Below are 12,831 nucleotides of genomic sequence, written 5' to 3' on the forward strand. Positions count from 1 at the left end.
TTTACACAAGGGGCTACAACTGTGGGTTCCCACCCTCCCAAGAAATCATTTGTCAGTTTATGACGCCTGGAACATTATGATTCAGTAGGGGATTTCAAAGCGGCTTCATATCTAGTTATGGGGATTCCCGGACTTACAAGTTACATCAACTCACTTGGAACGCTTTGGACAGAGATCAATCTTAAAAATACAAAACTTGTCATCGATGGATCTTGTCTGTGCCATTATCTTTACGCTAGCAATGGCTTAGATTGCCGATGTGGTGGTCAGTACCAAGAATATTACGATGTTGTAGTTTCGTTTTTCGATGCTCTGATTTCGAACGGTGTGGAAACCTATGTTGTATTCGATGGAGCACACGATCCAAGTGACAAGAAGTTGGAGACACTTAAAGCACGAGCTAAGGAGAGGGTTAAACATCAAATGCTTTGTCGAAATCCGCTGATGATCGAATGTGTTTACTTCCGCTTTTGGCGAGGCACGTGTTTGTGGATGCACTTAGGAATCGTGGTGTGAAGTTCGTTTTCAGTGATAGGTAGGAGTGATTTATTTATTACAATGCTCATCGACAACGCTATGAAGAAAAGTAGCCCCTATCGCCTCTTTTAAGGAATCCGCCATGAAGGCTTTAGAAACAACGAAATAACAGGATCTTGGAAAGAACAATATAATAGGTCATTCTTAGGAAGAAACTACAGTTACAGTGTTGGAGAAACTTTATGGCGCTGTATGATTTTTAAAGCCACATGATGTGTTCAGTATGGTGCAATTCTTTACCGAGACTTCATTTCAAATCAATGATATTTTAGAAGGAACAGTAGAAGAGGCTTAGTGGAGGGTCCCCTATACTTTTTACGCAAAATGTGATTGGGCGATTTTTTTTTCTCGTGAATCGTGATTTTATCTTTTCTTTATTCGTGAATCGTAATTGAAGATGATTAGATCTTCCCATGTCCATGTGAACTAATTTTTATTTAACCGTGACTCGTGTATGAAGAGCTGAATTAAAAGTGATTCGTGAACGAATTTTATCTTGTGTGGTGAATTTCCGGCTTTTTAATTGTTTTGATATTGTGCGTATTGTTCTCGAACGGCTGTGGTTAGGATTTGACCAGGGTTTTGACAGGAAATGGACCTAATACGGATGGATAATTCGGGAAGTTGGTTTTTTATTTTTATATGGAACGTGGTCGTCTCAAATTTCGCGTGAACGTGAAATAATATTGAATTTTATTCGTGATGCGTGAAAAGGCCAGCCATTTTTACGGGACTGAGTTTTACAAAAGGGTGTAGGGGACCTTCCTAGTGGATATTACCTCTTCAGCTTTTGGCTTGCCCTGAAAGATATACATTTAACCTCATTTCCATTTTTTCTCAACAGCGAAGCCGAAACAGAAATTGCCTCGTTGGCTTATGCATGGAATTGCCCAGTTCTTAGCAATGACAGTGACTACTTTATCTTTGACATCAAAGCTGGGTATATTCCGATTACTCTCTTTAATTGGAATTCCAGTTGTTTGACAGTAAGGATTTTCTATCAGCGAAAGCTGGCATTGCATTTTCGAATTCATGCTGAATTAATTCCCTTGTTAGCTTCGTTGGCGGGAAATGACTACATGAGTTGTGATTTGTTATTTGCATTTAATCGCGCATTGAATCATATTCAGACTTCAAACCATTTTAGTAAAAGAGGAGCTCGATTTGAAAGCATTGCGCACATGCTCTCCAAACTTCCTGACTCAAGCGAAGAAGAGGCTTTGGAAAGAGCTCTGAAATTGGTGAAGCCAGCTGAAAATGGAGAACATCTTAGACAGGCTGTTGAACTTTCTCTCCAGGAATATACTCTCAGGAAATCAAATTTTCTGGGTTATTTCCAGGATAACTTAGTCTCTAGCTCCCTTAGAACGCAGAGTAATGGCGAGATCAATGAGGGGGTTCTGCGCTGGTTTCGAAATGGAAAGTTCTCCACAAAATGTATCAGTAGCTTGATATCGGGAAAACTGTTCCTGGGAATCCCTGTCGAAAATTGCAAAGAGATATCGGCGAACTGCTGCTCTCTGTGGCTAAGGTGGTTCATGTATGGAATTTTGAACGATGCGGAAGCAAAAGGAGAAAAAGGAAATATAGAGGTGATTTGGGAATGGGACAGACAAGGCTTAGGTGTCAAACAGTCAATTGTAGAACCCTACCAAGAGGGCGTGGTCTCTTCTCTGAGCCTTATTCCGTTCCTCGATCTGGGAGAGCATGTGAACTATTTGTTGTTTGCACTTCATTCGGACACCACAGACAGCAAGTCCTTAGGTAAAGAGTTTATTTTAATTGCTGCATCACTTCGCTATCTCATCAAAAACACCCAACCACCCTTGGAGATTAAACACCTTATCGCTTTACTGTGTTGTTGTGTAAACTTGGAAGATAGCCAGTTCTGCAATGGTAAAGAAAGAACTGCAAGCCCTAAACAATCCTCGTGGCTGTTTGACATATGAGCAGTGCAAAGCTTTGCTCAGTGGCAGTGTGTTCTGAAAGATGCAGTTGATCTAAACTTTAGTTTGCTTGAGCCAGTACCTGTACCATCTATTCATAAGATGTTCAATGGAAAAATGGCACAAAAACTGCTTGAAAGGTTGCAACGAGGTAAGACAATCCAATCATTTAGAAAATGAGAATAAGATGGGGATATTCGTAGAGAGTGCTTGAGTCCCCTGTTTTTAAGTCAAACTTATAGTGAAGTAAATAAACTTATACTGGTAATTACTGCTATTGACTTAGATGAGACCAATGTTAGTTTTCATGCAGCCAAAAAGGGGAGTAAATTGGTTTTTAAGAGACTCACTGAAATACTAATTACTGACTGTTGTTGACTGCTGCACATACAGGAATATCAATTAACCGTTAAACTCCAGAGATGTGATTATGAACTCTCCCCTCTAGCTGCTACACATTTCCGTGTAAATTGGTTATGAGGATTTGGTGTTAAATCAAGGTAACAACTTCTACCTGATAAGTTTGAGTATTCTCATACCTGTTTCCTGGATCATGTGATGATATTATAAGGAGAAGTTACAGCTTAATCACTGAGAGTTAAAGGGTTAGTATCCTCTATATATTTTTCCAAACTCCTGCAACTTCTTGTAGAGACATTGAGGAAAACTGTTGAATGTGCCTTCTTTTCTAGGTAAACAACTGGAGCAGTTTCTTTCAAGTTTCAGGCTGTTTCGTTTGTTTCACAGGCTTTATCTTGCAGTAACCAGTGGTTTATTAAAAAAGATGGTTGGTGAAAAGAAACAAAAAGACAAGGAGAGAGTTAAAAAGACTTGTAGGCAAAATGCTTTATCAAAAGAAGTATTGTCTGACAACAAAATGCTAGGAAATCGTTTTGCTGTTCTGTGCAACATGAGAGCCCAACAACAAGAGGAGGAAGATCCAAAAGTGAGCAGGAACAATGCAGACAGTTTCGAGGAAATGCATTGTTAGGCGTGAGTAGTCCAGTGGTCAGTGCGCTGGACTCTAGGTCAGATGGCCCGGGTTCAAGTCCTGGCTGGGGCTTGACATTGTGTCCTTAAGCAAGACGCTTCACTCACATTGCTTCGTCTTCTTGGATAGGACGTAAAGCCGGAGGTCCCGTCTCCTGCACCTATCAATTAGTTAATTTCGGCAAGGGACGGTAAAGAACCCACATCACGAGATTACTGTGATGTGGTCTGGCCTGTTTACTGGGAATGGGGGGAGGGGGCATCTGTAAAAAATTTCTCCTTTATTAATTGTAAACTGCCGCCGGCAGTCTGGAAAAGTCCCCCGCACAGTGTTGTAAAGCGCATTAGAGCATTTACATGGAAATGCTCTATAGAAATTGATCTATATTATTATATTATTATTATTAGTCAACACCAGTAGTCTGCTGACCTTACTATCAGTTGATGTGACTACTTGTCAGAATCACGTGATATCCTGCAAGGATTTGTAAACAATCGTTTCTCTTTTTTTATGAGCAATTGCCCCTGCTGTCTTTTACTTTTTAAGTTGTATACAAGGTTCAATGTTCAAGAAGAAAATAATATATGAATCACGCTTCACCTTAAAGGACAATGAACCTGAAGGTTATTGTCAATTGCAATAACAAACGTTAAACACCAGTACACAAAAGCTACTGATGGAATGTTTATCATGTATTACTTTTTGCAGTATTAATTACTGTATTACGTTGACCTTGAACTATCTATTTTCCTCACTAAAACTTGTTTTGCTTTGTTTTAACCTTTAAACTGTAAGAGTTACCAGTATTTTGTCCTTACAGTATTACTGCTGATTCATTCACTAATAATAATATTAATTTGATATTTATATTGTGCAAAATAACATGTGGATATGATCAAAATTAATGTGCATCACAACACTTTTCGGGGGACTTTGGGCAGACTGCATCAGCAGTTTACAGTCAATCGAAGGAAATTTATTTGAAGATGCCCCCTCCCCCCTAATTCCTAGTAAACAGGCCAGACCACATCACAGTGATCTTGTGAGTAGGTTCTTTAACGTCCCCCACCTAACAAAATTAACTAATTGATAGATGCAGGAGATGGGACCTACGGTTTATTCGTCCTTATCTGAGAAGACTAGAATGTCTATCCATTTCTTGATATATTAGAAAGGTAGCACATTCTCCTCAGTTATTTTAAGACCTTGAGTGTTGGTCCAGCGGGGGCTCGAACCCTCAACTTAGACCTTCCCCACAACAGTCTGGTGCTCTAGCCAATTGTGCTAACCGGGAGGTTAGAGTAAAGGAAATGATTGCAAACCTGAGATTAGCTTTGATTTTCAAACGAATTCTCTCATTAGCATCTAATTAACTACCAATATCTATATTTTGCCCCTCTCCATTTTCTCTCTTAATAATCATTGGAGAGATTTTTAATTGATGAAATGGACGAAAACATAAAAACAATTATAAAACAAACACATTGGTTTACTCTTTTTTCTGTACCTAATTCCACTGTTATTGTGAAACTTTGCGGGTTTCAAATCTATTGCTGAGCCCGGATAAAACAGAGACTAATACTTAAGATTTATAGATTCGACTCTGCACTTCATGAACCTTACCTATGTATGTATTGATACTGTAACTCCAAGCTTATCTGGTCAGGACAATTGAAGAATTGAAGAAATTGTATGATAATACTTAATATTTATCTGAGGATAAATTTCCACATCAAAGCCAAAGAAAATTATAAATAAAATATGTTAAATCAAACAATTGTCTTTGTTATTACTTACCAAATGTAGTTTGTGGGAAGTCAATTCTAAATTTATGTTCTTAAATTCAAGCGACTAGGAATGCATGGTATTTCTTCTTAATAGCTACCTAAAGATAAGGGTTTCTTTTGGTGATGTAGGCTTCACCAGATTGGAGATCACTGGAAAGGAACATTGGTTCTTGAGGATTCATATGGGATTTCTCCTGAAACGTTGGTTATTGAGGATTCATAGGGGATTTCTCCTGAATATATAAGTCTTCACTTTCTGTAGCTTCATCAAGTGTATCAAGGAACAAGTCAGGGCAAAATCATCATCTCTGTCACTTGAATTAATTGTGCTTTTATGAATGACATCAATCATTTCCTTAGAGGATTTACTTTTTAGTTGTTCAGTAAGACAGTTCAATGTTTGAAATGCGTATTCAGAATCATCTCTGTCTCTGCTTCTTGAGTTAATTGCACAGGGAGGGGTGGAAACTCTATGTTGCTTTATTGGATGGCCTTCTGGTGTACATCCCTCCTTAAGAGAAGTCAAATTAGCCCACTTTGCTCCTTTTGTTTCAGGATATTTGTCACCTCTTGTTCCTCTCTTTTTACTCAACTGATCATTGAATCATTTTAATAATCCTTACTTGCAGAATTGTGTTTTGATTGTAATTGCTAGACTTTTCCCTCTCAAGAGCCACAGTGTAGTTGTCATTGTCACAAATTATCAGATACAAAAGTTATAGGCATTATCACAATTTTGTTACAGTGCTGAAGCAGGAGATCTTTCAAATAAGCTACCTTGATCCATATTTGGAGTTATAGTGATGTTGCAATAAAGGAGAATTGCTTTGATTTTGTCAAGTTCATCAATTTTTACTGGTCATGAAATAAAAGATATTGAGAGTGAGTACCACTGAGACAACATCAAGATTTTGACTGGAGAGTAATTTGGTTAATCAAAAGCAGAGCAAGTTATTTCACCCCGTACCAAGTTTTAAAAGCTTTCAAAAGTGTAAGAAACAACCTCAAAAATTGCATGAAAAGACAAGGCAGTCATTACAGAATGATACACACTATCCATGCCCTTGGGGACTGAAAAGCCAAGAAATGTCAGTACAAGTTAATACCCTTTTCTGTTACCAGAATATTAGACACAAGTCAATACTCTTTAGCTACCAGAAACTAACTATACAATAGCCTTTCTTGTCACCAAATTAGGACACAATTCACTTTTTGCCTTTCAATAATCATCAATTCAAGCCAATACCTTTTCAGTCTCCAGATTAGTTAACAACCCTTTGACTCCCAGAAGTGATTGTCCATATTATGTAATAATAATCTTTATTGAGGAAACTTTTTCATGTACATGTGGTTTTCGAAAAGGGCCTCGAAAATTAAGATTAAGAGCTAATATACCTAGGAAGACTAAGAATATAAATTTATAAAACACTTAAATTAAAAAATTATAAACCTGTCATTTAAAAATATTTACACTGGCAGAGTCTCGTATCATCTTGCTGAGAGAGTTAAAATCATTTACAGTGTGATAAGCAGTAAGCATATCCATACATTATCCAGCAAACAGGTAATGAGGGCACTCAAACTACTCCACTCAAGATGTTTTTATCCTGATCCAACACCAAACTCTCATTACTAATTTACAAGGAAATATGTGATAGCTAGAGGGGGGAATTGACAATCAGATTTTGGGAGTTATGGGGTTAAGACACAAGTCAACAGTCTGGCTATAACAGCAATTTACAATACAAACCCGAAAAAAAAAATAGTCACAGGAGCACAAAGAGGGCTAAATATGAAGGGCAACTAGCGAAAAAGATAAACACAAGCCAGAAAACTAAATAACTAGAATCTTTGGCTTTAACCACGACCTCACAAGCTGCACAGCTTCAATTCTTATCGTTTATAAATAAAGGCTTTACTTACTTACTAACCAAGGTCTTTACACTACTAGTACTAGCAGACAAGATAAGTACCGTATATAATCCTGCCTCGCCACTATTTAATACAACTTCAAAATCAAAAGGACTGATAAGCAAAATGATTGATTAGATAAGTAAGGAATAAAACTTCCTTTTCTGAGGCCGATTTTTCAAAGCTTACATAGAAAACGGCATACGTTTCAGTTTGTTTTGACACGCGCGGAGGTAAATATGGCGCTCAACACACACATTCACGAGTCAGTACAATGTTAAACTCACAGAAAATACAGGCAACAAAGCTTGCACATTCACGGAAAATTCTTCAGAATACCCGGCCACTCATTCACATGTTATTAAATAAGAATAGCGTCTACTGTGTTATGCTTCGTTCTTCAAAGCCTCCCGACACATGTAAATGAGGTGGACGGGTATTCTGAAGTTGCTCCAATTAGTCAATGGTAACCCACTAGGAGCCTGTAATGGTCCTTTCTTTGTTAGCTACTTTTACCGTCCTGTAGCTCGCCTTAGGAAGATAAGCGAAGCGCTTCCAAAATCATGTTGCTATGTGACGTCATACTGGTAGCGATAATTCGACGGTGGCTTCTACCAGAGAACAGGAGAGTCACCCCTCCCTCCTCATTTTAACATACCTGAAACCCCTAAAGATCTGGAAAAACTCTTTTTATCGACAGAAAAATATTATGAGGGAATCCTTCAAAAATGTTTTACATTTTAATTAACAATTATTCGCCGAAGGCGAGGTAAATATCGTCGAATAATCCCCGAGACGAAGTCGAGGGGATTATTCGACAATATTCACCTAACCTGAAGCGAATAATTGTTTTAGTATAATTTCAGAGCTGAAGAACAGAGAAATTTCTAAAATAGTTTTAGTAACATTTATTAACATTTTGTTTTAACATTTTATATAAACCGCACGGAACGGTTTATATAGCGTCATATAAGGAACCACTCGACTAATCAGATGGCTGGAAACTCTGCTCAGCTCTGAAATTATACTAAATTAATATATCATATGTGGCTCTTGTTTTATTTGTAGTTCTTGAGAATTTTTGGAAATATTTTAAATTGGGGTAACTAGGTAATTTTTAATTTTTAAATTTTAATTTTCTTTTAAAATGTTAGATTTTAGTAAACTATAAATTTACCAAATGATATCATGTATAAACTCATTTTATAAGTTTCCTATTATTTTAGTGTCCCCAACTGGCTCTCTAAGCTAAAGACATCGACACTTTAATGAAGTTGTTATGCAATTTTACATTATGTTATATTATATGTTATGTTATATTTATTTTTAAAGAAACTAATATTAAAAACTCAATGATATCCTATTGCTCAGATCACTTCGGTTTATATTCCTGCCACTCTGTTTTCACTCTGTGAAATAAAATAAAGAAATCGCACACTAAGATATTATAACTTGAATTAGTCTTCGAAAATAAAACCTGCACTAAGCTAACAAGTATTGAACACTTGATGATGATGATGATGACTTTATTTAAACTCGGATGAAAATGAGGCTTGTTAGGCCTCTAGCAATAGAGATGCTAATATACTGAGGGAAAATATGTGAATATATATTACAGAGTTTAAAAATAATGTAAGTCTAAATATAAACAATGATATTACATTACAAATTATTCAGTTTCTCATCTCATTCCAGAAATTGTTTGTGCAGTGTTAGGAACTATAGGGACTGATTGGAGATTTCAGCTGTTACTATGTTTTATCATTATAATTTTGTCTCTGATTGATAATAACCAGCGAGGATTTGATAAATCACTTGCTTTGATAATATTTTCATTAGGTTTGAAATTGATCGTTATAATCCCCCTTTTCATTGAAGTGCAATAAATTTTTGTACTTTTGGGTGGTAGTAGTTGTAGCTGGTGTACTTTGATTAAATTAAATTTGATAAACCCAAACGAAAACTTACCGTCATTTTTCTTATTTTATTTACCATCCCAGTTTTATTGACTGAGCAACAGTCAATAAATGGAGACAGCGAGAAGAGCTCAAACCAAAAAGCTGTGCGCTTTTTATGTACACAGAGGATGGCTTAATCCTTGGCGACGTTTGCCTGCAGAGTGATTTTGAATCAAGGACTATATGTACGCTCTTATTACAGTAAGACAGTGATCACGTATATGACGGCTTGTAGAATTTAAGGTCTCGTGTCTTTTCATACTTGATTGATAAAAATACAAATATACCAACCACACCAAACTTATCAAAGTACATCAGCTACATCTACTACCCCAAAGTACACTGACTATACTTAACTTCGTCAAACTACACCTAACTACACCAATTACAGCAAGGGCGCCAAACTACTCCACATATGGCGTGGAACGAATCGTCACAGAGCTTTATTTGGTTGGCCTCTTGAGGGTGGCTTTGTGCAGTGTTAGGAAATAGGGACTGATTGGAGATTTCAGCTGCTACTATGTTTTATCATTATAATTTTGTCTCTGATGGATAATTATCAGCGAGGATTTGATGAAGGAAAAGTGGTTTTAAGGCCAAGTCATGCTTCTAAGTTATGTTTTCCTACCCACCTGAGCTAGTATAAATTCCCTGATTCGTATAGTCCCTGTATTCTGACTTTCTTTTCCATCTCCCGTTCTCTGAAAGAAAAGAACATGAAAAATATAAAGGAAGGAAAACCAAAATTAAAATCTTGATCTATTTCAGCTTTTCCTTTCCTTTGGTCTCAATTCTTTAAACTTATCTTTTCAGAGCATTGATGGGTATGTTATTACATCTGATAAGTTGCACTTACAGAATAAATCAGTGTTTAGTAGGAGGGACTTACCTAAAACTCTGGCTATCATCTGAATATGGGATCCCTGAACTATCCTGTTTTTGAAAAAAAAAATAGATGCACATGCATTAGTGAGCAGGTTTTGTAACCTTCCACATAGGTCTTGTGTGAAGAACATCTGCTTTTTGAGCTGAGGTGCACTTAAATATTTTATTGCATAAGTTAAACATGAGCCTACATAATCACATTTTTTAATTCTTTAAAGTAAAGGGATGTATGTCGAAAAAATTCTGCACAATTGATTGATTTTTACAACTACTTCTTTGTAGAAGGATATGGCTTACCTGCACATTTGACAGGATGTCTGGAATTCCATCTTTAAACAACCTACCAATACCAAAAGATCAAAAAAACTTGAATGTTATTTCTCATAGTTTCGTTTTTTCTTTTCCCTCTGACTACTCCTCTTACAAACACTACTTATTCCGTTGATTATCAAATTTAACCTTTAATAGTTTAGGAAATTCGTAAGGCTTTTCACCAATCTACAACAACCATACCAACAACGGCAAGAATACCAAGCTACATCAACCACAGTAAACTACACCAACCGCATCAAATTAGACGAAATACATCAACTACACAAGACTTAACAGTACTACACCAAACTTTACTGATCTACACCAATTACACCAAATTGTACCAAATTAGACCAAACTATACCAAACTCAGCAGACCACACCAACTACACCAAAATGCCCCAGTTCACACCAACTACATAGAAATAGACTAAATGACAACCGAACTTAGTCCTCGCTTACGTTGTCCGGCAAGAACGTGGTCTATACCCGTGACGCTAATGATGGATCTATAACCGAAGTGTTTCCTTCCTGTGCTTTTCTTCCAATGAAAAAAGGCGTTTTTGATGATTAGTGATCTCTAAAACAAAATTTGGTACATTAACAAACGATTCTCACCTCTCGTGTGGATCATTACCACTCCTTCCCATGTGTTGTAAATGTGCATTTTCTGAAAACTGTGGTGGAGAGGCGCCCTGAAGAAGAAAGGTTACAAGGAAACATTGGTGACGCCTTGATGCTGTGGTAGTTATCAATAAGGTATATTGTGTTACTCAAATGTCAGATCCGAAATACTCTGCCCAGTTTGAAGATATTTATTGACGAATTTTCTTTTTTCCCAATAGATCAACGCTAAACTCACTAGATTTAAAGCATGGTCAGCTTTCGCTAACGTGTATTGTGCGCTTATCGTAACAAACATATTTAGATCCAATGTACCTAATTCTCTTCTTAGTACCAAATCATGACAAAAAACAGTCGAAAATCAGATATGCAACTTTTCAGGTATATCAGAAATTGAATATTGCATAGACGTTGACAAATGTTAGTATTTACTCTTTGTTTTATCATATTCGCTTGGCCTCTGAAGAGTACTCTTTTTACCAAAATAACATGGTTGAAAATTAAAGCTATTGATTGTCATTAAAAATATTTGAGTTTTCTATCAGATAGTATTCTTTAAAAGATATCTTAATGAATGATCCATTTTCACATTGCAATGTACAATCAAATTTATCGGTGCATACTTAAAGAGTGATGGTATCTAGACGCTTACCAATGTATGTTGAGATGCCATCACATCTGTAACCAATAACTAAAAATAAAAAACAAAAACAATATTTGCGAAAGAGGGCATTTGTTGTTCAAACTATTTGAATTTGATTTAAGGTTTGTAAACCGAGGTCATAAAGGCAAGTTCTCTTATACAACTCTAAATTAAATGTCAATCTGCTTTCACCAAAAATATTTATGAAAATACGTTATAAAGATAAGTAATCAGTGGCAAGCAACACAGCAAATGACACGATACAATGTTTAGGAGCATTTAACCCCCAGGAAATTTAGTGTAGCTGTGTCAATATGAGCTTTGTGAGTAGCCTACAAACTAAGCTATGAGAAGAACTTGAAAGGCACAACTGATGAATATTTGTCAAGAGTTACCTTGTTAGACAGCTATATGCCCGTGAATGTCAAGATACACTGTGAATAACTTTTTGCGATGTTCCTAGCAACATCTCTTGACCGTAACGTTGCCTGCAAAAGTTTTAAACCAAAACGGAAGCGAATATTAAACTTATTTGCACTTTCTCCCAGATGTTTTCCTAGGAAGGTAAGGCGGTTTCAACTGAGTGCCAATCGTCGAGATCGCTTGCAAAAATTAGTCTCAAATTTACGAGCTTCCTGTCAACTTGTAAATGTTGTGTACGACCTTTTAATTTGAATGGCAGTAATTGCAATAGCACTTAAAAATTTATAATGAATATTGGTCTCACCTATGGATTGTGGTTTGACAGTCATGCTCCAATATCATACGGGGTTTTCAGTGGCGACGTTACTTCGAAGGGTGAAAAGCCTCATGGGAACGGAGTCTCTTGCGAACAGCTCATGGTTTCCGAATATGATAATTATTTCACTTTCGACCCGAAAAGAAAACGGTGTTACAAATATTTTGTTCATGTTAAAAAAGGTCTTGTCAAAGGCACATTTCTTTTCCCTTCTTTTATGTCATTGTGAATCGACGTCACGGTTTCCGCCAGCTCGAGAGAGAGCTCCCGTTATGTTCTCCAGCCTTTCATGAGTTGAGGAGCGTTGATCGCTTCATTGATGTCGTTCTTCCTGCTCAGTCTCGAAAGCAACTCGCAAAATTCCGTTTTGGTCAAGACTCTCCACGTAATCCTTTAGGAATTTGGGCAATCCAGTCACATGTTTTACTCAAAAAAAAGAAAAAAACAGCATCATGTATTTATAATCTTGCAATGGGCTCCAAAGATGTCTTTCGGTGG

General features: G+C 36.8%; 1 protein-coding gene, 1 long non-coding RNA gene and 1 pseudogene across 11 annotated transcripts in view; 1 reads left to right on the forward strand and 2 right to left on the reverse strand.

Annotated features, from left to right (window-relative positions):
• Window positions 1–12,831, reverse strand: part of LOC111345279 (target of rapamycin complex subunit lst8-like) — a 71,834-nt gene that overhangs the window by 16,671 nt on the left and 42,332 nt on the right. The window lies entirely within an intron of this gene.
• LOC111341300 (single-strand DNA endonuclease ASTE1-like) lies at window positions 73–5,251 on the forward strand (annotated as a pseudogene). Its single transcript, XR_015992248.1, has 4 exons — window positions 73–535; window positions 1,382–2,634; window positions 3,176–3,474; window positions 3,882–5,251. The product of XR_015992248.1 is annotated as a single-strand DNA endonuclease ASTE1-like (transcript).
• On the reverse strand, window positions 6,565–12,462 carry LOC111341304 (uncharacterized). The gene is made up of 8 exons (XR_015992254.1): window positions 12,322–12,462; window positions 11,990–12,082; window positions 11,604–11,642; window positions 10,946–11,022; window positions 10,313–10,355; window positions 10,020–10,063; window positions 9,763–9,831; window positions 6,565–8,581 (listed from the first exon to the last, which is right to left on the reverse strand). It is a non-coding gene; the product is annotated as an uncharacterized LOC111341304 (long non-coding RNA).

This window comes from Stylophora pistillata, chromosome 10 (genome assembly GCF_964205215.1).
Source record: "Stylophora pistillata chromosome 10, jaStyPist1.2, whole genome shotgun sequence".
NCBI classification, from domain to species: Eukaryota; Metazoa; Cnidaria; class Anthozoa; order Scleractinia; family Pocilloporidae; genus Stylophora; species Stylophora pistillata.